Source organism: Chenopodium album, chromosome 3 (genome assembly GCF_948465745.1).
Source record: "Chenopodium album chromosome 3, dcCheAlbu1.1, whole genome shotgun sequence".
Lineage (NCBI taxonomy): Eukaryota > Viridiplantae > Streptophyta > Magnoliopsida > Caryophyllales > Amaranthaceae > Chenopodium > Chenopodium album.
This window is the reverse complement of record NC_137836.1, coordinates 19,549,968-19,577,411: the sequence shown is the minus strand read 5'-3', so window position 1 is coordinate 19,577,411 and position 27,444 is coordinate 19,549,968. Positions and strand designations below refer to the sequence as shown.

The following is a 27,444-nucleotide window of genomic DNA, read 5'->3' as shown; positions in this document are numbered from 1 at the left end:
TTAAAATGCACACACAAGTCATGTACACATTGAGTCATGCCGTGTTATCACATTGAGTCAACACTAAGCACACACGAGTCACACGAAGTGAGTCATCATTAAGTCAGGTTTATACCTTGAGTTGTGTCAAGTCAATGAGTCAAGCAATACTAAGTCTTAGGTTAACCCTAATTACATAAGCAAAGTCTTATAGTCTAATATATAAATGCAGGTGCATCCTAGCAAGCAAGAACATTCTCGGATTTTTTTTCGAAAAACCGCGAATACGCCGCATGAGACTCTTCCGAGATGAAAGGAGTTTGAGCAAAATTACATGGATTAGTAAGTTGGAGATGAAGAGCTTTAATTTACAAAAGATTTGAGCGAATTTGGTTGAAAGGAAACGACCAAGTTCAAAGCGAATGAGCAATGAACAGCAGCAGCAAGGGCAAAATAGGGAAGACCCGACTCCAGCGCCAGACGACAAGGCTGTCGCGTGGCGACAACATCTGTCACCTGGCGATAGAAGAAAAGCACGGCGCCAGATAGTTTCAGTGAGCGCTGGTGCGGCGACACAATGCGTGGCCCCCATATTAGATTATGCGGACCTCTTACAACAATTTCGGGTTCCTTGGTACGCCAGTTAGCCCCTATAAGCAATTTGACATGATTAAGTAATTGGCTCGATTACAATCACATAAATTTATCGACTTGATAAAAGATCGTCTCACTTACCTTAAAGCACATAAACATTGGCTCATAGCAAAGGCACCGACATAATGGTTCACAAACAGTAAAAACACCGACACAATGGTTCATAAAGAATTCCTAAGATGGAAGATTTTCACAAATCAATTTGAAGCCTTTAAGAATCGTAGATATGGTTCTTGAAAAAAGATTTTCCAAAGATGGAAGGGTTGATTTGAAGATTTAAGATGACGAAGCTTTCAACAGGGGGGCTTTAAGATTTAAAAAGTCTCTCGCTTGAATTTGAGAAGGACGGTTTGAGATGAAGTGACCTTCGATGGCTTTCAATATGATTCAGGAGGTTATTATTTGATTTGAAAAGAACGATTCAAGATGAAGCGGTATTTGAGCTAAGATTGTGGAAGTTGTCACCAAGATTTGAGAAGATAGCACGAGATGGGCGGTCTTCGACGGCATTCGCTAAGATTGTGGAAGTTGTCACCAAGGATTTGAGAAGATAGCACGAGATGGGCGGTCTTTGACGGCATTCGCTAAGATTGTGGAGGTTGTCACTAAGATTTGAGAAAAGATTTGAGAAGATAGCACGAGATGGGCGGTCTTAGACGGCGTTCGCTAAGATTGTGGAGGTTGTCACCAAGAAATGAGAAGAGCGGTTCATGATGAGGCGGTCTTCGACGACTTTTGCTATGATTAGAAAGGTTGTCACTATGATTCAAGAAAAGGCTCAAGATGTAGCAACATTGATCGACGGCGTTCCCAAGATTGCGGAAGATCGTAAAAACAAACAGCAAGATGGCGTTCCCTAGATTGTGGAGGGTTGTCACAAACAACTGAGGATTGTTTCAAGAGAAGCAATCTTCGATAGTATTCCCTTGGACGTGGAATATTATCAATGCGGATGAGGATTGTTTCAAGAGAAATAATCTTCGATAGTATTCCCTTGGACGTGGAATATTATCAATGCGGATGAAGATTGTTTCAAGAGAAGCAATATTCAATAGTATTCCCTTGGACGTGGAATATTATGAATGCGGATGAGGATTGTTTCAAGAGAAGCAATCTTCGATAGTATTCCCTTGGACGTGGAATATTATCATAGCGGAGGAGGATCGTTTCAGGCGAAGCAGTCCTCTATGTTGGAAGCAATTACAGGCGTAGCAGTTTTCAAGCGGGATGGCATTCTCTAGCTTGCAGGATGTCATCAAAACAGTAAAGCAGCAGCAAATCGGTTACTTTCAGAGACGTGTGCTCGATAGTGCAAGATACGCGTTTCTTAACTCTTTTATCTGTTTAACAAATGCTAGTTTTGCGGGTATCGGCGTTGCAAAACTGATTTAGTATCGCAGAACGTTCTGAATCATTCTCCGTCCCTATCGATACTTTGACTTTTGTTTTTGAAACTCGCGTTTCTCCAAACTCAGTCAAAGTGGGGGCTTCTGTAATTTGACATGATTAAGTAATTGGCCCGATTACAATCACATAAAGTTATCGACTTGATAAAAGATCGTCTCACTTACCTTAAAGCACATAAACATTGGCTCATAGCAAAGGCACCGACATAATGGTTCACAAACAGTAAAAACACCGACATAATGGTTCATAAAGAATTCCTAGGATGGAAGATTTTCACAAATCAATTTGAAGCCTTTAAGAATCGTAGATATGGTTCTTGAAAAAAGATTTTCCAAAGATAGAAGGGTTGATTTGAAGATTTAAGAGGACGAAGCTTTCAACAGGGGGGGCTTTAAGATATAAAAAGTCTCTCGCTTGAATTTGAGAAGGACGGTTTGAGATGAAGTCACCTTCGATGGCTTTCAATATGATTCAGGAGGTTATTATTTGATTTGAAAATAACGATTCAAGATGAAGCGGTCTTTGATAGTTTTCGCTAAGATTGTGGAAGTTGTCACCAAGATTTGAGAAGATAGCACGAGATGGGCGGTCTTCGACAGCATTTGCTAAGATTGTGGAGGTTGTCACCAAGATTTGAGAAGACAGCACGAGATGGCCGGAAGTCTTCGATAGCTTTCGCTAAGATTGTGGAAGTTGTCACCAAGATTTGAGAATAACGGTTCATGATGAGGCGGTCTTCGACGACTTTTTCTATGATTGGGAAGGTTGTCATTATGATTAAAAAAATCTTCATTCTTCAGAGACGAGTGAACATCAAAACATCAAGATGGCGTTCTCAAGATTGTGGAAGGTTGTCACAACGACAGATGATAATACAACAAATCGGTTACTCAGAGACGTGTGCTCGACGGTGCAAGATACGCGTTTCTTTAACTCTCTTATCTGTTTAACTAACGCTACTTTGCAGGTATCGGTGTTACAAGAATGATTTAGGATCGCAAAACGTTCTGAGTCATTCTCCGTCCCTATCGATACTTTGACTTTTGTTTTCGAAACTTGCGTTTCTCCAAACTCAGTCAAAGTGGGGGCTTTTGTAGACACCCATTCGTGTCTCCCCAAAACCAAACCCAGTGATGAGTACCTTTCACGTCAAATCATAATCGAATGAAGTGAAAGTGTGGAAAGTTTAGTGTTGCGGTTAGTTTTATTTCTTCTTTTTCTCTTTATTTTTGAAAACCTATTTTAAGAAAACAGCCAATCCAGTTTGGTTTTGTCCATAAAAAGGGTCCAACAATGGTGTAGTTGGGTCAGATTCAAAAAGAGCTTTCCAACGATATATTATAAGTCCAATTCCGATGAATAATGAGGAAGTTATAACCAAATTACTAAACTGGGCCCGGTTTGATATTTATGTGCGGCCCAATGATCTAGAGGAGGGCCTATTACTAATTAATCATAACTAATGGGATTTAGATTGATTATAGTCTTCTAGAATCTTCTAGGAGGTTCTTTTGAATCCTAATTTGATTAGCATTGATAAATTGACTTTAACTGACTTTTAGGAGTTTAATTAGAATAAAAGAAGTGCTTTTAAGGAAAATACAGTTTTGCCCTCTCGTGCGCTTAAATTTTATCAAAATAAGAAAACGCGTGGAAAATTGTTTGCAGCGCCATACGACAGCTCTGTCGCCTCGAGACAAACCTGGCGTCTGGCGACAGTTCCGTCGTCTAGCGACAGGCGCGTGCTTGGCGCTGTAGTCGTGTTTTATTCTTTTCGAAACTCTGATTCATTTTTTATCATATCCAGCTGATTTTCTCTGTAAATAGCCTCCTAAAACCTCCGTTTTGGGGCATCAATTCTCAATTCTTCTCACTAGCTGTCATCAAGAAATTCTTGATTATTCTCTCTCTCTCTCTCTTTTCTAAACTAGCTTTTTGCAAACACCATACTGCATTCACAAGATCTAGACACACCTAGTCGAGTTCGAAGTTGTCTTCGCCTTAGACGTGAAAGGTTTTAATTTCTGAGGGTTTGGTCCCAAATCTCACTTTCAATTATTTAATTTAATTATTTTGTTTTATATTTTCCTTGAAATTACTAACGTGTGTATTTTGTTATTAGAAAGAGGTACGAGGCATCCAAGTAAGTGCTTTAATTGATTTATTAATATTATGATATAGAAATCATGTCTAGGTTGTCATTATGATTCCTAGTGTCATGTTAGGATGTTTTGATCTTCCTAGTATCACGCTTAGGGAAAAGGTTATAATATCAAATATGACAATTATGATTTCTGCAATACCTTTTATTGTTTTTCCTAATATTCATGTTAGTATCATGTTAGGGTTAAATATTTGATCTTTAATGTTTAGTGGCATGCTAGGGTTTGTTATTATTCTTGTTAGTATCATTCCTAGGATCTTGCTATTAATATTATTCTTTAACATAATTATGATTATGATTATGATTATTGTTGTGTCGAATTATATTATTTAACATAATTTGTTAATCAGCAAATTGTTTCACGTAATTTGTTAATTTACGAATTGTTTTACGTAATTTGTTAATTTACGAATTATTTCATGTTATTTATTAATTGACGGATAACTTATATATAATTTATTAACATCATGTTGTTTGATTTATGTTTATTGTTATTGCTTGATTACGCCTTTTATGCATGTTTAAAGGGAATTGGTACTTGTAATCACGCTTAATAAGATAATTAATAATCTTGTTTAAGTTTAATATGATTATAATTCAAGTGATCACCAATAATAATTTTGTTGTGCATTCATATTCAACCAACATAGATTAAACAGGTTTATAGTAAACCTATTGTAGACACCTAAAAATGTCTCCCCAAAACCAAACCCTCAAACAGTTCTACCTTTCACGCCTTGGCTTAAGGACAGAACCTCGAGTAAAATATGGACTCCTTTGAGTGCTTGAAGAAGGAATTTTGAAGTTAAAAGGGTAGGCTAGTGTTTAGGTTAATAGCATAGAAGAGAGAAAATAAAAATCATAAAAGGCGCGGCAATTCTGAGCACTGTCAGCGAATATTCCTGGCGTTTTTGACTAGTTTGACTGATTTTCCGAGCTTATTGGGCGATTATTTTTCGCTAGAATTACGCGGAAAATTCTAACTGATATTTAAGGGGGACTAAAATTACTATTTTACCCCTGGCAAGCGTCAAAGTCTATTTTTCGGCATTTTAAGCATTTAATATGGTCGGATAATCGGCTTAAAATTGTGAATCATCTGCGGCCCACGTTCGGGGATAATCGAACCATCATACACTTACCAATTTCAGCAATCGTCGGCTTTCCTCAGGCTTGGAAAGCGTTATCGGTGGATTTTTCTTCAAGTATAGAAAACCGCCAAGTCGGCTTTCCTCAGGCTTGGAAAGCGTTATCGGTGGATTTTTCTTCAAGTATAGAAAACCGCCAAGTCGGCTTTCCTCAGGCTTGGAAAGCGTTATCGGTGGATTTTTCTTCAAATATAGAAAACCGCCAAGTCGGCTTTCCTCAGGCTTGGAAAGCGTTATCGGTGGATTTTTTCTTCAAGTATAGAAAACCGCCAAGTCGGCTTTCCTCAGGCATGGAAAGCGTTATCGGTGGATTTTCTTCAAGTATAGAAAACCACAAAATTCCTTTGTCGGCTTTCCTCAGGCATGGAAGGCATTATCGGTGGATTTCTTCAGGCATAGAAAGACACCAAATTCGTTTGTCAACTTTCCTCAGGCATGGAAAGTATTATCCGGTAGCTTTCTTCAGACTTAGAAAACTACCAAACTCTTCAGTCGGCTTTCCTCAAGCATGGAAAGCGTTTCAACAAATGTCACTCGGTGGATTCCTTCAAGCTTAGGAAGCTGCCAAATTCGTTTGTCACCGATACACTGGTGCCAGATATGTATTCTATCCCTTTACTCTTTTATCTGTGGAATTAACATTTTTCTGCAGGTATCGGCGTATACCGAATGATTTGGGATCGCAGAACGTCTCAAATCATTCTCTGTCCCTATCGGCTACTTTGACTATCGTTTTCGAAACTGACGTTTCTACAAACTCAGTCAAAGTGGGGGCTTCTGTAGACACCTAAAAATGTCTCCCCAAAACCAAACCCGATGATAAATAACCTTTCACCGCCACTATTGGTCGGGTTTAGTATTTAATCCCGAGAGTGCTTAAAAAATCGTATTTTATTAAATTCATATTTTTGAATGTTCCATGAATAGTTTTAATTTCAGCCCAACTTATTTTAAGTCCAAACCTTTTTATTTTATTGTTTTATTATTTATTTTTGGCCCAAACCTTTTATTTATTTTTATTTAATTATTTTCTTATTTTAGCCCGAATAATAAAAGTCAGAAAAAGCCCGAAATTATCAATCGGCACTTAAAAAGCCGAAAGAAATTAGGGTTAAAAATGAATTTAGACGGAAAATGGACTGAAAAATTCCCGCGCCACGGCAGACTGCCACCGTGTCACGGGAATGCTTCCCGTCTGACGGTGGGACTTCCCGTGACACGGGAGGTCTGCCGTGACACGGGACGTTCCGTGTCCTTTCCGCGTAAACCCTTAACGCGTTTTTCATCCCGTTTTCTGAAAAATTTCCCGCGTCACTCCAAAACTGTACCGTGTCACGGGAAAGTGTACCGTCTGACGGTACAGTCTGACCGTGTCACGGTACAGTCTGACCGTGTCACGGGATACTTTTTTAGGGTTTTTATCATTTTAGGGTTCCGTGCGCTTCCTCAGCACATTTTCCCTATAAATACCCCCTCATTTCTGATGAACGGGGCACCGAGAATTTTATGATTTTTATTTTCTCTCTTCTATGCTATTAACCTAAACACTAGCCTACCCTTTTAACTTCAAAATTCCTTCTTCAAGCACTCAAAGGAGTCCATATTTTACTCGAGGTTCTGTCCTTAAGCCAAGGCGTGAAAGGTAGAACTGTTTGAGGGTTTGGTTTTGGGGAGACATTTTTAGGTGTCTACACCTATTGATTGCATGTTAGTCAGAAAGCGCACATAAATACGAGAAGAATAAAGTAGAGGCCTATTATTAGGGCAGGTTCAATCTATTTTAGGTTGAATTTGTACCTTCATCCCCGAACTTCTAGTCATGGTTCCAGACCTATTGGAGTTAACGATCTCCTGGATCGTTAAGGGGTGTAACCTTCACCCTGAGAACGGATTACAAGTTCCTAAAACTTGTTGGCGACTCTTTTGCTCTAGCTTCCTTCCCTTTAGACGCCACCGTAATTTAGTGTATGATTATAGTGGGGTTCAAGTTTGGGGTAATGCTTGAAATATTCCCTACAGGTAATTGTTGTTTATTAGCCACCTAGTCAATCTAATGTATAATGGTTAAATAATGAATAAATAAACATGTTGTGAATATCATTTGCAATTCATAAATAATAATTACTTAGTGCAAAATATTACAAAGTGATACCCATTGTTTGTGAAATACACTACCCATAAACATTGTTTGCAAATTGTGAGACAACACAACAATGTCACCCAAAAGATTGATTAAATCAGAGTTTTATAACTATGCTTAAGTGAGACATCCATACACTATTGAGTAGGCTGATGCAGGGTTGAGGTCTGGCTTGACTGACTCATTTAGAACCAAGCCATAGCTGATCTGTGCCCTATTCTTGCAGCTTCTCCAGTTGGCTCTGACACTGTTGATCTCAGCTGTCTTGTTGTCTACAAACAAGGCAAAGCATAAAAAAAAATCAGAAAATGGGCTTTAGTGTTAGGTATTGGAAAAAAAAGGTTGCAATGTCATAAACTTACTGAAGTTATTGCTGACCCATCAAGTGCAAATAAGACACCTACACCAACAGGAAGCTGGTACCTACCTCTACCTTTGCCCCTTCCCCTTGCAGCACCAGCTCCCCTTGCTGCACCAGCACCCCTTACAGAACCAGACACTACTAGAAAATAGCTCGTTTTCAACGAAAAAATTCTATCGGAAACACCCCAAAATCCGTCGGAAATGCCATTTCCGACGGAATTCCGTCGGAACCGGTTGTCGGAAAAGCCTTTGTAGGAAAAACGACATCTTTCGATGGAATTTCCGTCGGAAACCTTTCTCCGACAAACTTTTCGACGGAATTCCGGTGTCGGAACAGATTTCCTGGCTCTGGAAAAGTTCGTCGCAACTTCCGACCGAATTGTGTCCGTCGGAAAGTTGCGACGGAATTTCCGTCAGAAAATATTTCAATTTTCTTAAAAAAAACACGCCGCACCACTAGGGCACGACGTGTCACCACCCTATCCCCAACTACAGACCACCAACGCCACTACCCCCACATCAGCCTTACCCTAAACACACCACCACTATCCTCACCCTTACTCGAACCACACTACCACTCACCCTAACCCAAACCAGACCCACCACTAACCCGATCCAGAGCCACCCCCTAACCCAAACCAGACCCACCACTAACCCGATCCAGACCCACCCCCTAACCCTAAACGACCATTTCCACCACCCTAACCCACCCAAATCAATATCTACCACCAAAACAAACCCAAATCTACAACAAATCTGGCCATACCACCACCACAAAAAGCCACCACCACCGCCAAAATCCACGAATTTCAACCAAAAAACAAAAAAAAAACCCCAAAAAATTCAACAAAAAAAAAACCCACGAAATTCAATAAAAAACAAAATAAAACCACGGATTTCAACTAAAAATAAAAAAAAAACCCACGAATTTCAACCAACAACCAAAAAAAAAATTAAAACCAGAAAACATACCTTAACAACCGAAGCTTCAAATTTCAACCCGAATTTGGTTTAATACGGCTAAATTTGACCCTGAAACCTCTAGATCTAGAGATTTCATGGTCGAATTTGACCGTATAACCATTAATATGAAATAGCAAGAGAACCATTAATATGAAATAGCAAGAAATATGGTCGAATTGAGAAAGAGGAGGAGGAAAGAAGATGAGAGAAAATAAAAAAAAAAGAAAAGAAAAGAAAAAAAGGAGAGAGGAGACCGTGAGAACTAAGAAATGAGGAAGAGGAGAGGAGCAGAAACTCAGAGAAGATGAGAGGAAAAGAGGAGAGGAGAGAGAGTGAGAAGAGAGGCAGAGTGAGAAGAGAGGAGAGAGAAAGAGAAATTAGAATATAAAGAGGGAGGGGCGCTGTTTTTAATAAGGGTTTGGTTTTTTTTTTTTTTTAATAAAAAAAATCCGTCGAAAACTATAATTTCCGACCGAATATTCCGTCGGAAATTACCAACAAAATAAAATCCGTCGGAAATCACTTAATTTACGACGGAATATTATTTCCGTCGTAAATTTCCGACGGATTTTCGACGGAAATTCCAAAGTCATCGCAAATTTCCTACGGAAAATAAATTCGTCGGAAATTAAGTGTTTTCCGACGGATTTTCATGTCCGTCAGAACCGTTCCGTCGGAATTAGACCTTTTTCTTATAGTGGGAACCCCTTGCAGCACCAGCACCCCTTGCAGCACCAAATCCACTTGCATCACCATTCCCCCACCAGAGCAAGAGCCTACCCTGGCATCTCTTAAACCCCTGCCCATGTGAATCATCCTACCACTACCTAGTTGAGTTGGTTGTACAGTCATTGAGTGTTAGGCAGTAGATGGTGCAGCCTGAGAAGTTGTTGTAGCTTCTGCAACTACAAGTTCCTTTTCGATGGAATGATAAGAAGGAAGATAAATAAAAGAAATCGAGGACAAAAATACGAAAGGTTAAATACTTAAATACATCAAAATTAATTTCAATTGGTGCTGAATATGTCAATTAACTTTTTTAAGTGTATAATAGTCTTGACACTATTCATAAGAGTATTTTCCCACTTTTTATAAGGTAGGGATTCCACTTATATCAATCTTTTATGGTTAATTTTAAAATTACCACCAAAAAATGTAACCATTTTCGAACTAACTACCTGCTTAATTTTTTTTTTATTTTAAATTACCACCCCTTAAATTAAATAAATGCTCAGATTACCATCCATTTCAAAAACCCGGTGGATTTTCCGTATGCATGCCCCACCTAACACTTATTTTGACCCTTTTTGATTTTCCCCCGAATTTTCTCTTTAAAAACACTCTCTAAACTTTAATTCACATTTTTTCACCAAATTCTACCAAATTTCAAAGAGAAAAATGTGAATTGAAGTTAGGAGAGCGTTTTTAAAGATAAAAATCGGGGAAAAAAAAATCAGTCAAAAGGGTCAAAATAAGTGTTAGGTGGGGCCTACAGACAGAAAATCCACCGGACTTTTGAAATGGGTGGTAATCTGAGCATTTATTCAATTTAAAGGGTGGTAATTTGAAATAAAAAATTTAACGGGTGGTTAGTTCGAAAATGATTACATTTTTAGGTGGTATTTTAAAATATTTCCATCTTTTATTTATAATTTACCACCTTCCATCCCACTTTGGTGTAACCCAATTATTATACTTCCTTTTTTTTAGTTGACACCTTTTGACTTTAATTTACACTTTTCACAAACTACATTTTGATTCGCTTTTGTGATTTATAAATATGATAAAATATAGTTATTTGAGATCTTGTTTGAATCGTCTATATGTATATTTTATTAATTCCAATTTTTATAATTTTAAAATGTTGATAGTTGAAGTTCTTAAGCGTTAAAAACAGGCGTTGGAAATCGTGATAATGGAAACGTGTAAACTAAAAATTATAAATCAAAGGAAGTTTTTAGGGAAATTCCCATTGGTACACCTGTGGTTTCGACTTTTCCCATTGATACACTCTTAATTTTTTGACTTCCCATCGGTACACTCATGGTTTGGTCCTTTTCCCAACCGTGACTAACACCGTTAAAAAGTATTTCACTAAATTAAAATAATTAAGGAAAATACTATAATACCCCTTTTAAACATCTAATGTCTCGATTTGCATATCGAATATTGTCTGATTAAAGTTTTGGGAGTCATGTTAATCCTTAATGATCCAAATTAACCTCAAATTAGCAAAAAAAAATAACGCAAATGTCTCTTATACGTGTCAAAAATGTCTCGATTTACGTGTCGTTACTTTTTTGTGATAGTAATTGTTCGGTTAAGGTTTTAGGAGTCATTTTTATCCTTTATGGATCTAATCCGAACTCAAAATTTTTAAATAATTAACAAAAATATCTCGTTTTGCGTGTCATGACAAAAAAATACGAAGTAAGAAATATTGTGACATGCAATATGAGATATTTTCGTTACTTTTTTGACAATTTCGAGTTTGGTTTAGACCCATAAAGGGTCAAAATGACCCCTAAAACCTTAATCGAATAATAATTATCACAATAAAGTAACGACACGCAAATCGAGACATGTTTTGACACGCATATGAGACATTTGCAGTATTTTTCTGCTAATATCGAGATTAATTTGGTTCCTTAAGATATAATATGACTCCCAAAACTTTAACCGAACATTTTTCGACATGCAAATCGAGACATTAGATGTTTAAAGGAGGTATTATAGTCTTTTCCTTATTTATTTTAAATTAATGAAATACTTTTTAACGGTGTTAGTCACGGTTGGGAAAAAGACCAAACCATGGGTGTACCGATGGGAAGGCAAAAATTTAAGAGTGTATCAATGGGAAAAGTCAAAATCACGAGTGTACCAATGGGAATTTCCCAAGTTTTTATAACTACATCTGTTTCATATTATTTGCAATGATTTGACAAAAATTAGAGAGGAAAAATGTATAATCGTTGCAAATAATATGAAACGGAGGTAGTAGTACATTGACGTACATTGTATCTCTCTTTTACTAAATGCTAATAAACAAAAAGGACTAATATAAATTGCCTCTGTTTTGACTTCAGATTACGAGGAAAGTACTAAAATGCATAACAAATACTAAAATATTAAAAGTCACATGGAAAAGAGAGAAAAGAAGAAAGAGAAAGATGCGTGAGACCACTTCTAATTGTACAATTAAAAGTTTATATGCACATAGTTAGTACCACTGAATGAATATATAGTACCACTGAATGCATACATAGTACCACTGAAATATTCAATGGTACTATTTGATCACCTAATGATACTATTGATCACTCATGGTACTACTCTAAAATCAAGTACTAAATTACGTCCAATTACACTCTTACCCGTTGTTATGCAATTGTTCTTGCATAACGGAACTCCCTTTAAACAGCTCTTCAGAATGACCTTGTAACAAGTAATGATAGAATACTTTTTTTTTTTTTTTTTTTTTTTTTTTTTTTTTTTTTTTTTAAGGAAAATGAGCTAGTTTATTAATTTCGGGACAAATTGTCCATCAGTACATACGAGGCGATTTCATGGGGATAGTGATTTACCCATTTTTGTTCTATGCGAAACAGAAATAGCTTTCCGAAATGATGAGCAACATAATTACCATCTCGTTTTACATGTGACCAAACAACCGAATTAAAACATGAACTCGAAAATAAAATGTCACCTAAAATCAAATCCAAGTCAGTGAAGTAGATAACACCATTAGACAGACGATAAACAAGCAGAAAGTAATCCGTTTCCAGCACAATGTCAGTAAAACCATACTTCTTGGCAAGCTTGAGGGCGAAGTCCAAAGCTTTGGCTCTACAATTTCAGGTTGCCAATGAGCTCTGACTCTCCTTGTTGCAACAAACTTGACCTCACCCAAATGATCCCTCGCAACAGCCCCTAACCCAACCCAGCCATCCTCCGCAAGACAAGCATCGGCATTGACTTTAACGTTCCCTGTAGGGGGGGCTGACAAGGTCTTCACAATAGCTCTTTTAGCTTCTTTTTGGTGGCTGTGTAGTAGTTTTTGTGCGCATAGCCATGATCTTCCACCAAACGTGCCACTCTACCTAATATGATGTTGCCGTTTGGGGTGGTCTTGTTCTCAAAAATCTTCATTTTCCTCTCAAACCAAATACACCATACTAGGAATTCCCCATTTATTTTCGCATCATATTGTTTCCAGCTAGCCACCAGATTACAAATAGATCATACTTCCTCCAATTTGCACATGATCGTGCACCCACTTTCCTACTATAGGTCCTTTGCCCTGTTGCAATAAAAAATAGCGTGTCTCATAGTCTTAGCAAGGCCAAACCATGGGCATTTAACATCATCAGTAGTCATACGCCTTGAGTTGAGAAGGCTTCAAATTAGTAGTGTACCAGTGCATAGGCGCCAAAGAAAGTGGCGAACCTTCGGGCTGACATCCAACCCCCAAATTTCTACAAAGGCTTTGTGAAAGTTATCAAATTAAAATTGCATCCCTTCTGTAAGGAGGGTACGGTGTTCCCATCGTAGGGGATCCGTCTCCTTAGATGCCCCTGGCCCTTTAAAAGCCTAGGACTTTACACTTGTTAGGGTGTATTACGATTTGAATTCCTGACTGTTTGGAAGACCTTGAATTAGAAATGATACTCTTATCACGCTTTTTTTAAGAAACAAGTAAGAGTCGCCAATGAGTTTTAGGAAAACTCATAAACCTCGTTCATGCCTTTCTTCCAAGTAGAGTTCATGGGGTAATTATCACGAATCGTAAGTTTACCCACTCCCAAATTGGTCTACATAAACCAGAAATGAGTTCGGGAGCGATCGAGGGTATTAAAATAACGTTCCTTTTAGGGAGGAATCGCTATTCTAGCCCTAGTTACGGCCTCAACTAGCTCTTCCTTTTCCACAATTTCATTACCAAACAATATATGCAACGTGATACCTAAAACTAAGTTAGTTTATTTTATTTACAAGCGTCAATCACGTAGCAATTACATTGCAAAAGTCGTTATTCTTATTTAATCAATATTCGTGAAAAGAACAAAATGAACAATATTCGCCTTGTCTTAAGTGAAAAAGCATTAATTATCAAAATCTAGTCTTGATTAACAAAAGAATACTATGTGAATTAATTAATTAAAAGTTTGTTTAAAGTGATCAAATTACACTATTTATTCAATTAAAGTTATTTAAACAATAAAAGAGAAGTGATTTATCAAAGTGCTAAGGAAACTAACCAGTCTTCTTTTATGTTAAATCTCTGTTTAATGCGTTTATGGACTTTCTTTCTTCTTCGTACCTCCAAGGATTTCAATGGATTCAATTAGGGTTGGAAAGTATTTGGGAAGAGAGAAGAAAAGTCATATGATAGTAAGAGAACTTGAGAGACTTAGGGTTTTTAGAATGCTAGGGTTAGAATTCTGATTTTTCGGTCCTCGTAATGCTGAACGAAGACCCCTATTTATAGGCGTAGGGATCTAGGTTTTAGAGCCACGCCTTCATGAGGCACGCGAAACTCTCTGAGTCGAGCGCATCTCAATGAGTCGTGCGCGCCAGGCGCGCGCAACTTACTGAGTTGCGCTGGGATGCGGTTTTCCTTATACGAAAACGCGTTTTTTAAACTTCCACAACTTTTGATTGCAAAGTCGGATTTAGGCGTGTGAGTGTCTAATTTCCAATGCCGTTAGAATTAGGTTAAAATCTGTTATAAATCAAAAGATATGGTTGTTGGAGTTCAAGGGTATCGGTTTTAGGGCCCGGTTTAGTGTTTTGATCATAACTTCTTCGTTTTAGCTCGGAATTGGGCTTATAATATACCCTTGGAAAGCTCTTTGAAAGGAATGTCCATCTGTATAGAACATGCATGGAAATATGATGGTTTGTTTATCTATTTGGCTCGGTTTGCAACAATGTAAGATCCATTGGATCGAATCATTGCATTTGTCGCATTTGGGTCCGTTATTAATTAAGTTTAAACATGTATGAGCATGTTTTAGGCCTAAATTGTAAGCGGACAAGGCTCTAATATAAATTGGTCTCAAATATGGGTTTTAACTTACTTCATAATGCATTTCGTAGTCCATAAACACTTTAACTTTGATCAAGCATGAAAAACAAATTTTTATAATATCATCACACTTCCTTTTGGGACAAGAGGCCAAAATTAGGTGTCTACAGTTAGCCCCCACTTTGATCGAGTCTAGAATAGACGATGATAAAAGTAGTCAAGGAAATTAATCTAAGACTCATTCTGCGAAGTTCTCTAAGAATACAGAATCTTTCAGTAATATTTAAGGACATGAAAACGATCCTTGATTCGCTACGTGTTCGAGACAAGTAGTTACTAAGGCAAGAAAAAGTATTTACTAGTCTTAGCGCGCTAAAGAATCTAGATTGATCCTTTGCGATTGTAGAACGCTTTTACAAGTCAGTGATGTCACGTCATGAGAAGAAATCGATTTAAAAAGGATTAAAGGGGACGATATCCTCTCAGTCATGTAATCGTTGGTCTAAAGTCCCTCGATATGTCATTGCAAATTTAGCCAAATTTTAACAAGTTTGAAAAGATGATAAAAGAGTGTTTTCGCTTTTGCAGCCTTTTGGCTTTCGCAGCCTAAACGTTTCGGCTTTCGCAACCGAAATAAAGTTCTCAACAATTTGCTTGTCAAAACGCAATACTCGGCGTCCACAAGATAAAAATACATGTCTCAAGACTAGAGGCATATATCCAAATCCAGTGAGAAAGAAGAAAATTGGCAACTCTCTCAACAGTTTTGTCCACAAGATGAGTACACGTGTCTCAGGATTGATCCTTTGGACGTGAAAAAGGAAGAAAAGACCAGACATTTATAAAGTTAGTACAGTAAAATAACAAACCTGTCTATGGGAGCTTTTACTTAAAGCACCACTACAGAACGTCTTAAGACACTCTTACGAAAACGTTCAAATCCTGTTCTTAGGGAAGGCATTAAGCACAGTGTGCATGCAGGATGATGCAAAAAAACTATCAAAGAAGAAAATAACTTACAAAATGCAAAGCAATTAAAAGAAATTTCGAGAATTTGCGCGCGTTTGTTTTGTATCGAGGTTATAAAACCATTATCTAGCAGTTGGGTCCAATGAATGAGGAAAAGTACATGCATATAGGCTTGGCTCAACCCCTTTCAATGCCATACTTCCAATAAAGATCATTAAGTGAGTCCTAGGATTGTCTGTAACCTTAAAGGTTGGCAAATCCATAGTCAAGAACTTTTCTGGGAGAGCCTTGCCACTAGGTTGTGGTGCAAGCTCATAATTGAAGTACTTATTCCCTGAGTTAGCTTGAAGGACAAGTTTCTCTAAGGCCTCCACTCTTTCGGCTCTTGCTTTTTCTTGCAGAATGTTTTCTTTTTCTTTTTCTGCTTTTATTTTAGACTTCATTTGGACTTCTTCTTCTCCTAGGGCCTTTACGTTTTGGAGTTCCTCTCTAAGTTTCTCCAATGCTTCTTTATCACCCATGATTGGACTAGTATGCGAATGTGGAAGATGATCTAGTAATGCGTATCACGAGAAATTGAGCGTGATCACTTAAACCTTTTCTACCAAGCATTCAAACAATGAATCAAAGTCAAAATTATTGTGTCATGATCTTTTAATCCTTGTAATATGAATTCACTTTAAGCAACTTTGTTGATGAAGAATTTCAAAAAATTCACGAACAATCATTAATGGAATATCATGATTTGTGTTCACTTCAACAAGGTAATCATCTAAGGATTTTTACTTTAAATGAATTGTTTTTGAAAAGGGTAGAAGAGAAAGACAAGAAAGTAGGATTGAAAATGCTCATCAAATTTTTAGGAATATTAATCAACCCGAACATACTCCTTAAAATGATTAAATATACTATGATATTTGTTGATCATTTAGATTGCAATAGAGATCTATATCATTTTTTTTTCAATTATGATTCCCATATTGCTCATCTTTAAAGGAAAATGTATTACTATTTGCTTAAAAAGAATGATGGCCTCCGAATGTAAAATCCAAGAAATAGTTAAATCATTTTCTCGGTTTTATCATTCATTATCTTCTCTTTTTTTTTTTTTTTTTTTTTTTTTTTTTGGTTTGAGAATTATAATAATTTTTTTTTGTATCATACTCTTTTTTAAAGAACGATTTTTTTCATTTTTTTTTTTTTGTGTGAGGCAAACATCCCAAGTAAGGTTCTCTGGATTTTCTTTTTAAACCATAGAAGAGGTAAATAAATTATACTCTTAAATCAAGGTTGATCAATTACAACTAAAACACGATGAACACGAAAATAGCCACGTTTAAGAATAAACATATTGATGACATCTTATCAAGAGATGCGAACTTATAATGACGAACCTCATAAGAAGTAATGTCATTAGTTCAATTATAAAGTACGTAAAAAAATCATCATAATAAAAAATAGTATCGCGCGCAATTTTTTGACTTGCGCTCAACTTCAAGATCAGAGTAGCATCTTCCACATGTGGTTTTTTTTTTATTTATTTTATTTGTTTTATTTATTTATTTATTTTGCGAAAACGCAAAGAGAATGATAAAAACATGTTTTTTTTTTTAAAAAAAAGGAAAAAGACGCTCTAAGTAAAAGTTGCTAAGTTAGACAACATTGTTAGCCAAAGAGATATTAATAACACCTACTTACCGATTAACCTTGAAGCGGTAATATCGTTTTCTCCGTCTGATATTTTTCGTAACGAGTCAAAATCAACGTTGAACAGTGGGCACGCGCAAGACAAAGAGTTGCGTGGAGGTGCTGCACGCAACTTCTGAACTTGCGCTTGGAGGGCGCGCGCAACTTTGAGAGTTGTGCGTGCCACCTGGAAAAGAACCGGTCCATCAAGATTCCTAGCCTCACTAGGAATTGAAGTTGTCTTCTCATTGTCAAGATTCTTCTTCTCCAAATCTCCTTTTATTTTATCAACTTTTTCTTTCTCACCTTTCTTGTCCTCATTCACACTCTCTTCTCCTCCTTTCTTTTCCACATTACCCCCCTCATTTGGCCCTTCATAGGAAGTTCCCGATCTCAATGTAATCGCCTTGTATGTATTGGGTTTTGAGTTATGAGAAGGGTTGGGTTGTGGTTGTCTGGGTAGAGTAGGTGGTGAATTAAAAGGAGTTCTCTCGGCCAATTGAGCTAGTTGTGAATCAACCATCTTGTTGTGAGCTCTTATTTCTTGCATTTGTTGCCCAAAAGTTTGCATTTGAGAATGCATGGCTTGAAGGAGTTGAGTTTGTGTTAGCTCCGCTTGATGTGCTTTTTCTTGATTTCTTTGAGGCACTTGGGCTTGATTGTTGTATTGGTTGTTCCTTGGGTAGCTTCCTCTTAGGTTTTGGTGTTGAGATGGAGGTGGATTTTGGTATTGAGGGTTGGAATTGTAGGAAGGTTGAGTTTGTTAGTTCCATTGTTGAGGTTGAGATGCAAACCCGGGTGGTGGTTGTCTCCAAGCTACTCCACCATAGCTTCCTCTAAATCCTCCTTGCCTTGTGTTGTATGCCGCAACATGCTCGGGGCTCAAACCTCCACAATAAGATGTATCATGGTTTGTTCCTCCACAATTTCGACAAGAGAAAGGGTTAACTTGAGAGGAGCTTGCTCCACCACTTGCACTTGCACTAACACTCGTGTTCAACTTGGAAAGCCCTTTTGTTAGTTGATCAATTTGATGTTGCAATTGATCAACCTTCTCCAATTCATCAATCCCACCTCTCTTTGGTGCATTCCTTCTTCTACCCCCTAAGATTAGTTCTTTGCTACCTCTTCGATTGTAGCTTCAACTTGATTTTTGGGGATTTTGATTAATTGTCCACCCGCCCCCGCATCCAAGTTGGCTCTTGACATGGGCTCCAATCCATCATAGAAAAACCGCATGAGCAACCCTTTATTGTACTCATGGTGAGGACACGCTTGCATCAACTCTTTGAATCTCTCCCAAGCTTCACCAAGACTTTCATCGGCTTCTTACTCAAATGATGCGATCTTCCTTCTCATTTTGGCGGTCTTGTTATTGGAGATAAACCACTTGAAGTACGCCTTTACCTCCTCCCTCCATGTTGTGAGAGAGTTAGGCTTTACTTGCTTTAGCCATTTCTTTGCTCTTCTGGTGAGAGATTGCTAGAAGAGATGCATACGAATGTAGTCTTGACTCCCTTCATTGGTTTGCATCATCGCGCACAACTCAAGGAATCGATCCAAATGTTCAATGGGGTCCTCACTTGCACTTCTGAAAAGTTGCTCCGATTGGACCATTCTTGTATATTGGGGATGGATTGTGAAGTTGGTTTTCGTGACGGGTAGCAATATGTCTCCCGTGAGCTCATAATCTTCCGGATTTCCAAACTCACAAAACAAAACATCATCTTCTTGTCCCTCCATTAATCCGCCTAGCGAATGAAGAGTAAGAATCACTCTCACTATCAACTATAGCACCAAGACCTCTTCCCTCTTCTTGATAAAGCCTATGGACTTGTCTCAAAGTTCGGTCGATCTCGTGGTCAATTAAGTGTGTGGGTGGTCCTTGAGACCTCCTAAGCATTCACCAAAGCTAAGCAAACAATTAGCAATGACAAGGATGATAAAACAAACAAAACAAAAAGAAAAAACAAGTAAAATGTCTCTAACAAAAGCAAAAGTAGAGCTAAACAAGCCGCTTCCCCGGCAACGGCGCCAAAATTTGATCGAGGGTTAGATAGGTCGTTAAACTACTACCCTAAACAAATTAATAATTTGTATTCCTAAACTACCCTAATACAAGTATAGGGGCATGTAAAGGGTCGAACCACCAAGGAAGCTCACTCATCCAACCTCAATATTCACTAATGCAAGAGTAAAATGGGGAATGTTTTTGTTGGTTTTTAAATAAAGAGCACTATAACTACAAATAAGCAACTGATGATTAAAATCAAGAGAGAACGACGCTAGTGGTACGAGGGTGTCAAAAATGATTGGAAAGAGGGGAACAATAATGGTATCATGAAGAACATGCCAAAGAACACTTAATTCTACCTAAACAATTCATTCTCATGCAATAGTCTAGGCAAATCAATGAAAAAGGTCTATACTAATTAGGATCATTCTCATGCATCCTATTAGTTACAATCAAATCAAGAGAATAAAGAAGCACAATCTATAAAACTCCAGTTTAATAACTCATTCTCATGCAATCATTAAAATAGAGATGATCTTAATCTAGTTCAAATCACTTTCATGCATTTAAACTAGAAAACATCAAATAAAGTGCCACAATAATCTCAAGCTATCATCATGTCTTTTATCAATATATGGCATGAGTTCAATCCAACCATCATCATTCATCCAATATCAACACATATTTTCCACCCCCTTCCCCTAGCTAAGAAATTATCCTAGAGAAGGGATATTGAACATAATATCAAAACTAGAAATAAACTCAAGAAACACAAAACAAAACATGATTAAGAACAATGAAATCAATAATAACTAGATCAACTAATAAGATTAATGAAAATAAGCAACAATAAGGAAAATAAATAAAGCTAAAAGAAAGGACTAGAGATTACTAAAGAGAGGATTAATGAAAGATGAAAGCTTGAGTGTTGCGTGATTGAAAATTAAACTTGACAAAAGTTGAATACAATAAAGGAAACTTGAGTAATAAACCATTTTCTCTCTCTAAAATTAGGGCTAAATGTTGATAAGATAAAAGATAATTACAAACTTTAATAAGGGGCTACTTATATGCATCATAAAAGACAGAAATAATACACCAAGGAGAGCCCTCTAGCAAGCAGCCGCGCCTTCTCTAATCTGGGTACGAAGTTGCTTAACGCCCAGCAACCCGCGCCCGCGGGTGAAAGTAGCAGAGACCTCTCCTACTGAGGAGAGGTCGTAGTCTGGAATCAAGGGAAAAAAAGGGGCCCCGATACGCCGCACCCGCGGCTCCGGGTGCCGCGCCCACGGGTCAAGGAGGAGAGACCTCTTCAAGGGCACGACACGACATCTCCGAGTTCCTGGTCGTTTTTCAGCATTAAGCGCCGCGCTCGCGGAACTTGGATCCGCGCCCGCGGCTCCTACATGGCCATTACACCCTCCTTGAGCATCTCATTTCCCTTCCATAGCTCGACATGTATCCATAGGTTCATCCAAAAGGACCAAGAACCTACAAAACAACGAAGAAACACTAAGAAAACCAAAGAAAAAAGGGAAAAAGGAAGGGAAAAACGAGAAGAGATAAGAGAAAAGAAAAAACTAAGGTAAAATGCTTAGAAAAGGCCCAAACAAGTGCAAATGAGGGGAGAATCCTTTCCAGCCACCGTGGTTACTATTGTTAGTAACATTGTTACTAGAGTGGCGTTTTCGGAAGAATAAGGATTGTCGTTCTTCTTTCCTTTCCAGCCACCGTGGTTACTATTGTTAGTAGCTTTTTGCTTTGCGAGTTCATCTTCAATCTCAATACCGATGTCATAGATGGCCTTGAAAGTATTCAAGTTGTGTTGATAGTTTAAGTTCTTTGAATAATGATGAGTGTCATTTATGGCAGTCATTTGTTTTCTTTTAGGATGATTTTAGATTGCTTTTGTAGCTCTTTCCTCTCATTTTTCTTTAGTTTTTTTTTTTTTTCTTCAAAGTACTCTTTACTTAGTTGATTTTCCTTTTTATGCATATCTTGGTTTATTTTGTTACTTTTCCTTTTATTTGCTTGTTTTCTTTCATTTTTCAGGTTAAGGTCATTATCCAAAGGTTCCCGAGGCCCCTTCCCAATTTTGGCATTGATTAGGATGCCTAATGTTCTCCATTTGAAGCTAAATCATGGAGAAGTGCAAGTTCCCATAAACTTCAAGTCGTGCATTCAAGCCCTGGGTGCACGATTTGAACCCACAAACATGGAGTTTGGAAACTGCAAGGTCCCGTGTTTATCAAGAGCATTGAGTGGGACGCACGAGGAGCATCAACATGATGGTGAAGAGGGCTGCCCTGTTCCTAGGCGCGACCGCGCAGCCTAGTGGCGTGGACACGCCTCTCTCGAGTGCAGGCGCACCTGTCTGGGTCTCTATTCTGTACCCAGATTTGCGCGGCCGCACTCCCCCTTATAGTCAGTCGCGCCTGCACGGGTTTATTTTGGGGACGATCTAACTAACTTCTCTTTGTTAATTTTGCTATATTTAGTTTTTACCTCTATTCTTAGAGGAGAGTTCAATTTTTAGAAATTAGAATAGAATTAGGTTAGATTTTTAGAGAGAGAAACTCTAGTTTGTAGAGAGAGAAGTTCTTGATTGATGATTGATGATTTAAGATTGATGATTCTAAGTGTTTTCTCCATTGAATTGATGCAAATTTGTAAGGATTTCTTTACTTTAATGCAATCTTAGTTTTGATCTTAATTTCTTTGTTAATTGTTAAAGTTAATTGATTTTTGAATTGGTTTATTCTTGATTAATATGATGATGATGAATTTGTTGTTTAGCTTAGTTTCGATATTGATTTCCATTAATTTTGAGTAGTTCTTTTTCTAGGGGAATGGTGAAGCATATGTGAGGAATGGATTGATGCTAATTGGGGGAAATTGATGGAGTTGATGTTCTGATTAAATTGGTTGATTGATTATGTGCATGTGTGTGTTTAATTTAGGAAAGATAAACCTAGTTACTCGTACTAGATTGCATTGTAAGTTCGCATTGATACGGAAAACGGATTTGTGGCTTGCTTTTGTCGATTAAGTAGGTTTGCAAGGTTCCTAGTTAGAGTCTCTCATAGTCAACGTTAGCTTGACCTCTAGGAGATTAGCTTACCTTACTCTCTTGATTGCTTTATTGATTTTCTCTCGCAACACTTGACTTAGTCATCTCCAATCCCAATTAGATATATCCATTCCGAGTATATGTGTATCCTAACCCTAGTGCTTGATAAATTTGATTTCATTTTGATTATTTGATTGTTTATAATATACACACCTCACTTCATTACTTCGAAATAGCTTAGCTTTAGTATTAGTATTCATCTCCCATTCCTAGTGGTTCGACCCTCGACTTACTCTATGTTTAGTATAAGGGTGTATTGTGAGATTACAAATTTTGTTTTGACCAAGGGTAGATTAGTTTTCAATGACCTAGTCTCCGCCCTAGATAAAAAATGGCGCCGTTGACGGGGAATGGCGTAGTTGTTTGCTATTGTTGTTGAGTCTATTTCACTAAAATTCGAAAATACAAAATGATTTTTCTCATTTGGCTAAATTTATAGCCGTGTTACTAATACTTTCCTTTGAGTTTGTGTGTGCAAGTTAATATGGAAGATATCTCGAGGGTTACATTGAAGGAATTGGGTACTCCGAGTGCATTCAAGTATGAGAGCGGGATTGCTCCATTATTGATCCTGGATACTGACTTTGAAATCAAACTGGCAAAGATAAATTTGATTGAAAGGCGGCAATATAGTGGAGGAGTGAATGAGATCCCCCTAAATAATCTTAAGGAATTCGAGAAATATTGCAACACAATTAAGGTGAACGGGGTTGCTCAAGAATTCATAAGGCTTTAGCTATTTTCTTTCTCTCTAATTGGAAGAGCTTAAGAGTGGATAGACAAGGAAGTGAAGCCTAATTCTTTGAGAACTTGGGATGAAGTCACCAAGGAATTCCTTTCCCGTTTCTTCCCTCAAAAGAAAACGGCGGAGGCAAGAGCTTTGATTCAAGGTTTCAAGCAAAAATCTAGTGAAAGCCTTTATGAAGCATGAGAGATATAAAGAGTATCAACGTGAGTGTCCTCACCATGGAATCCCCACTTACCTAATCATTCAAAAAAATTTTGGCGGTTTGAGTCCTCAAGGGAGGGCAAGTCTTGATGTCGGAGCCGGAGGCCCAATTATGAATAAGACCGAGGAAGACGTTGTAGATATCATTAAGGATGTAGTTAGAAACTACATGGAATGGAAAGATGGTGAGAAGGAGTCGATAAACAAGAGTAGTACAATAAGATGCTCAATGGAACAACTCAATGCTATCAACAATTTGTCAACTCAAATTTCGGATTTAGGAAAGGAGGTAGTTTCTATCAAGTATAAGCTCGAGAGCGCGACCTCACAAGCACCAATTCTTCCCTCCCAAATTAAGGGGAGAGGTACTTCTTCTTCGTCTAACTCTCTTCCTTCTTCTTGTTGCATGATTAGAGAATGTTGGTTTTGTGATTTGTGTGGAATGAATGACCATGATGCCTCTATTTTCCCTAATGTTCCTTGTAATGAATATGTTGGGAATTAGAATGAACATTTGAACTTTGTTGCTAATTACAATGTTGGACCTAGATTTGATGCTCAAAGGAATGTTGGAAGTAGGAATTATCACAACCAAATGAACTATGATAATTATAACCAAAATGGCGGTTATAGAAACCATGGAATCCAAGGGAATTGTGGTAGCTATAACAACCATGGTTATAATGGTCAAAGTCATGGCCAAGGATATGGGGACTATAACCAAGGTTATGGTAACCATAGTCACGATAGTAGCCAAAATCAATGTAGAGGTAATTGACACAATCAAAATAGGGGAAATTTTCAATCGAATGTTCAAAGAGTTACCCCACTTGGATTTATTCCGAATACCCAAGAGCAAAGTGATAATTTGTATGATCAACCATTTTCCTCTAGAAGTTTCTTGGAAGGTGTCAAAGAGATGCAAGCCAAATTGATGGACACTTGCATGACCCTAAGCAATGAGAAATTCAATGACATGTTAACTTACCATAGGGGGTTGGAGACTCAAATTGCTCAATTGGCTAGTGAGTTTAAGGAATTTCAAATCTTTCTTCTTTGACTTCATCAAGCTTAGATCCTAAGAGCCCTATGAATGCGATTGTGACTAGGAGTGGTAGGGTCCTTAAGAGTGAAATCTCTAAGAAGAGTGATGCTAAAGAGAGTCCTAGCAATGGTAAAATTGAGAATGAGGGAGATGAGAATACTCTAGTTGAGGAAGTCAATAAAGAACAAGTTGAGAAGGTGAAAGAGAAAGAAAGAGAAGTTTACAAGCCTAAGCTCCCTTACCTCCAAAAGTTTGATGGGCACAAGTTAGACGAGCAATTTGGGAAATTTATAGAGATGCTTAGACAACTTCATCTTACTCTTCCTTTTACCGATGTGATAGAACAAATTCTAAACTATGCAAAGTTCCTTAAGGAGATCTTGAGTGGAAGAAGAACATGTGATGTGGCAGAAATGGTTAACTTGACCGAGAATTGTAGTGCAATCATAATGAACAAAATCCCACCCAAGTTGAAGGATCCTGGAAACTTTTCTATCCCTTGTGCTATTTATAAAATGCAAATTGATAATGCCTTGTGTGACTTAGGAGCTAGTGTTAGCATTATGCCATACTCGGTATATCAAAGACTAGAGAAGGGAGAACTTTTACCTACCAACATTACCTTGCAATTAGCCGATAGATCAATTAGGACTCCAAGGGGCAAGTTAGAGGATGTTCCCTTAAGGGTAGGAAAATTCATCATTCCGGTAGATTTTGTGGTCCTTGATAGATGATGATTCTACAATTCCTATTATTCTTCGTAGACCATTTCTTGTTACTTCAGTTGCTTTGATTGATGTAAAAAAAGCTAAGATTTCACTTAAAATTGGAGATGAGGGAGTTGAATTTGATTTGAATGAAAGTATGAAATTTTCTTCTTCATCTCTTGAGAATTGCATGAGAGTTGAAATTTTAGATAATCTTGTATATTCAATGCATGAGCATTTGCTCACAACTAATTATCCTCTTGAGTGTGTTTTGTTGAACAAGGAAAAGATAGGTGCTCCTAGCAAGGAAATGGCTTTGTATGAGAACTTGTTAGATGGGAGTGTTGAAGGAAGTGATGAGCAAATTTGCACGAAAATCTCAAGCCAAGAGGCTTTTCAAGCGGCTTCGACCAAGGAAGGTAAAGGTGTTCCTATGGTAGAGCTCAAACCTTTACCATCACACCTTAGGTATGAATTCTTAGGCCCAAATTCTACTTACCCCATGATTGTTAGTGCATCTTTGAGTGAAAGCAAAGCTCAAGCGTTATGCGGTGTTTTGAGAAAGCACCAAGGTGCTTTGGGTTATACCATTAATGACCTCAAGGGTATAAGCCTCGTTTTATGTACGCACCACATAACCCTTGAGGAGGTTTCCCTTCCTTCTATTGAACGACAACAAAAATTACATCCCCAAATGGGGGAGGTTGTGAAGAAAGAGATTACTAAGCTTTTAGATGCGGGAATCGTATTCTCCATCTCAAGCTCTAGGTGGGTCTCACCCGTTCATGTCGTTCCAAAGAAGGGAGGCATGACCGTCGTCAAGAATGAAAAAGGTGAACTTATTCTAACAAGGACGGTCACCGGTTGGCGGATGTGTATAGACTAGAGACGTCTAAGCACATCAACCAAGAAAGATCACTTCCCCCTTCCTTTCATTGATCAAATGCTTGAAAGACTAACGAGGCACTAGTACTATTGATTCCTTAATGGTTACTCGGGATTTTTCCAAATTCCTATTCATCTCGATGACCAAGAGAAAACTACTTTTACTTATCCCTATGGTACCTTTGCCTATAGGAGAATGCCATTCAGCCTTTGTAATTCTCCCGACACTTTCCAATGGTGTATGATGAGTATCTTTGGAGATATGTTGGAGGAGGAGATGGACGTGTTTATGGATGATTTTTTCGTAGGTGGAGTTTCCTTTGAGGCATGCCTCGAAAATCTTGAGAAGTGTTTGGCAAGATGTGAGAAAGTGAACATGTGTGTTGCATTGGGAAAAATGCCATTTCATGGTTGAAGAAGGAATAGTCCTTGGGCACAAAATTTCCCACAAGGGCATAAAGGTGGACAAGGCGGAGATCGAGGTTATCGAAAAGTTGCCACCTCTGGTTAATGTGAAAGGTGTGAGATCATTTTTGGGCCATGCCGGGTTCTATAGAAGATTCATTAAAGATTTTTCACTCATTGCAAAGCCCCTCAATGATCTTCTTCAAAAGTATGCCGAGTTAGTATTCGATGGTAAGTGTTTTGAGGCATTCAATAAGTTGAAAGCTCTAATCTCCACTCCGATTGTTTAAGCTCCAAGATGGGATTTACCATTTGATTTGATGTGTGATGCAAGTGACACGGCTATTTGAGGAGTCTTAGGTCAAAGAGTTGATAAGAAACTTCATGTGATTTATTATATGTCCAAGACTCTAAATGGAGCTCAACGGAATTACACTTCAACGGAGAAAGAGTTCTTGGCTATTGTTCATTTTTTTGAAAAATTTCATTGCTATTTTTTAGGGTCCAAAACAATTGTGTTCACCGATCATGTGGCCCTAAAATATTTTTTTGGGAAGAAGGAATCAAATCCAAGACTAATTCGTTGGGTGTTAGAGCTTTAAACTTTTGACCTTGACTTAAGAGATAAGAAAGGAGCGGAGAATGTAGTAGCGGATCATCTATCAAGACTTGAGGATTTTCAAGTTCAAGATGATGGGTCTCCCATAGAAGATAGAATGTTAGATGATTCTTTGTATGTTATAGATGTGAAGGGACTCCCATGGTTTGCCGATTTGGTGAACTATCTTGCTTCTGGGGAGTTTCCTCC

General features: G+C 37.9%; 2 non-coding genes across 2 annotated transcripts; one reads left to right on the top strand and one right to left on the bottom strand.

Annotated features, from left to right (window-relative positions):
- Positions 1-18,757: 18,757 nt before the first annotated feature.
- LOC145625763 (small nucleolar RNA R71) lies at positions 18,758-18,863 on the top strand. Its single transcript, XR_014110668.1, has one exon. It is a non-coding gene; the product is annotated as a small nucleolar RNA R71 (small nucleolar RNA).
- Positions 18,864-23,514: 4,651 nt separating this feature from the next.
- LOC145625929 (small nucleolar RNA R71) lies at positions 23,515-23,618 on the bottom strand. The gene has a single exon (XR_014110821.1). It is a non-coding gene; the product is annotated as a small nucleolar RNA R71 (small nucleolar RNA).
- Positions 23,619-27,444: the final 3,826 nt, after the last annotated feature.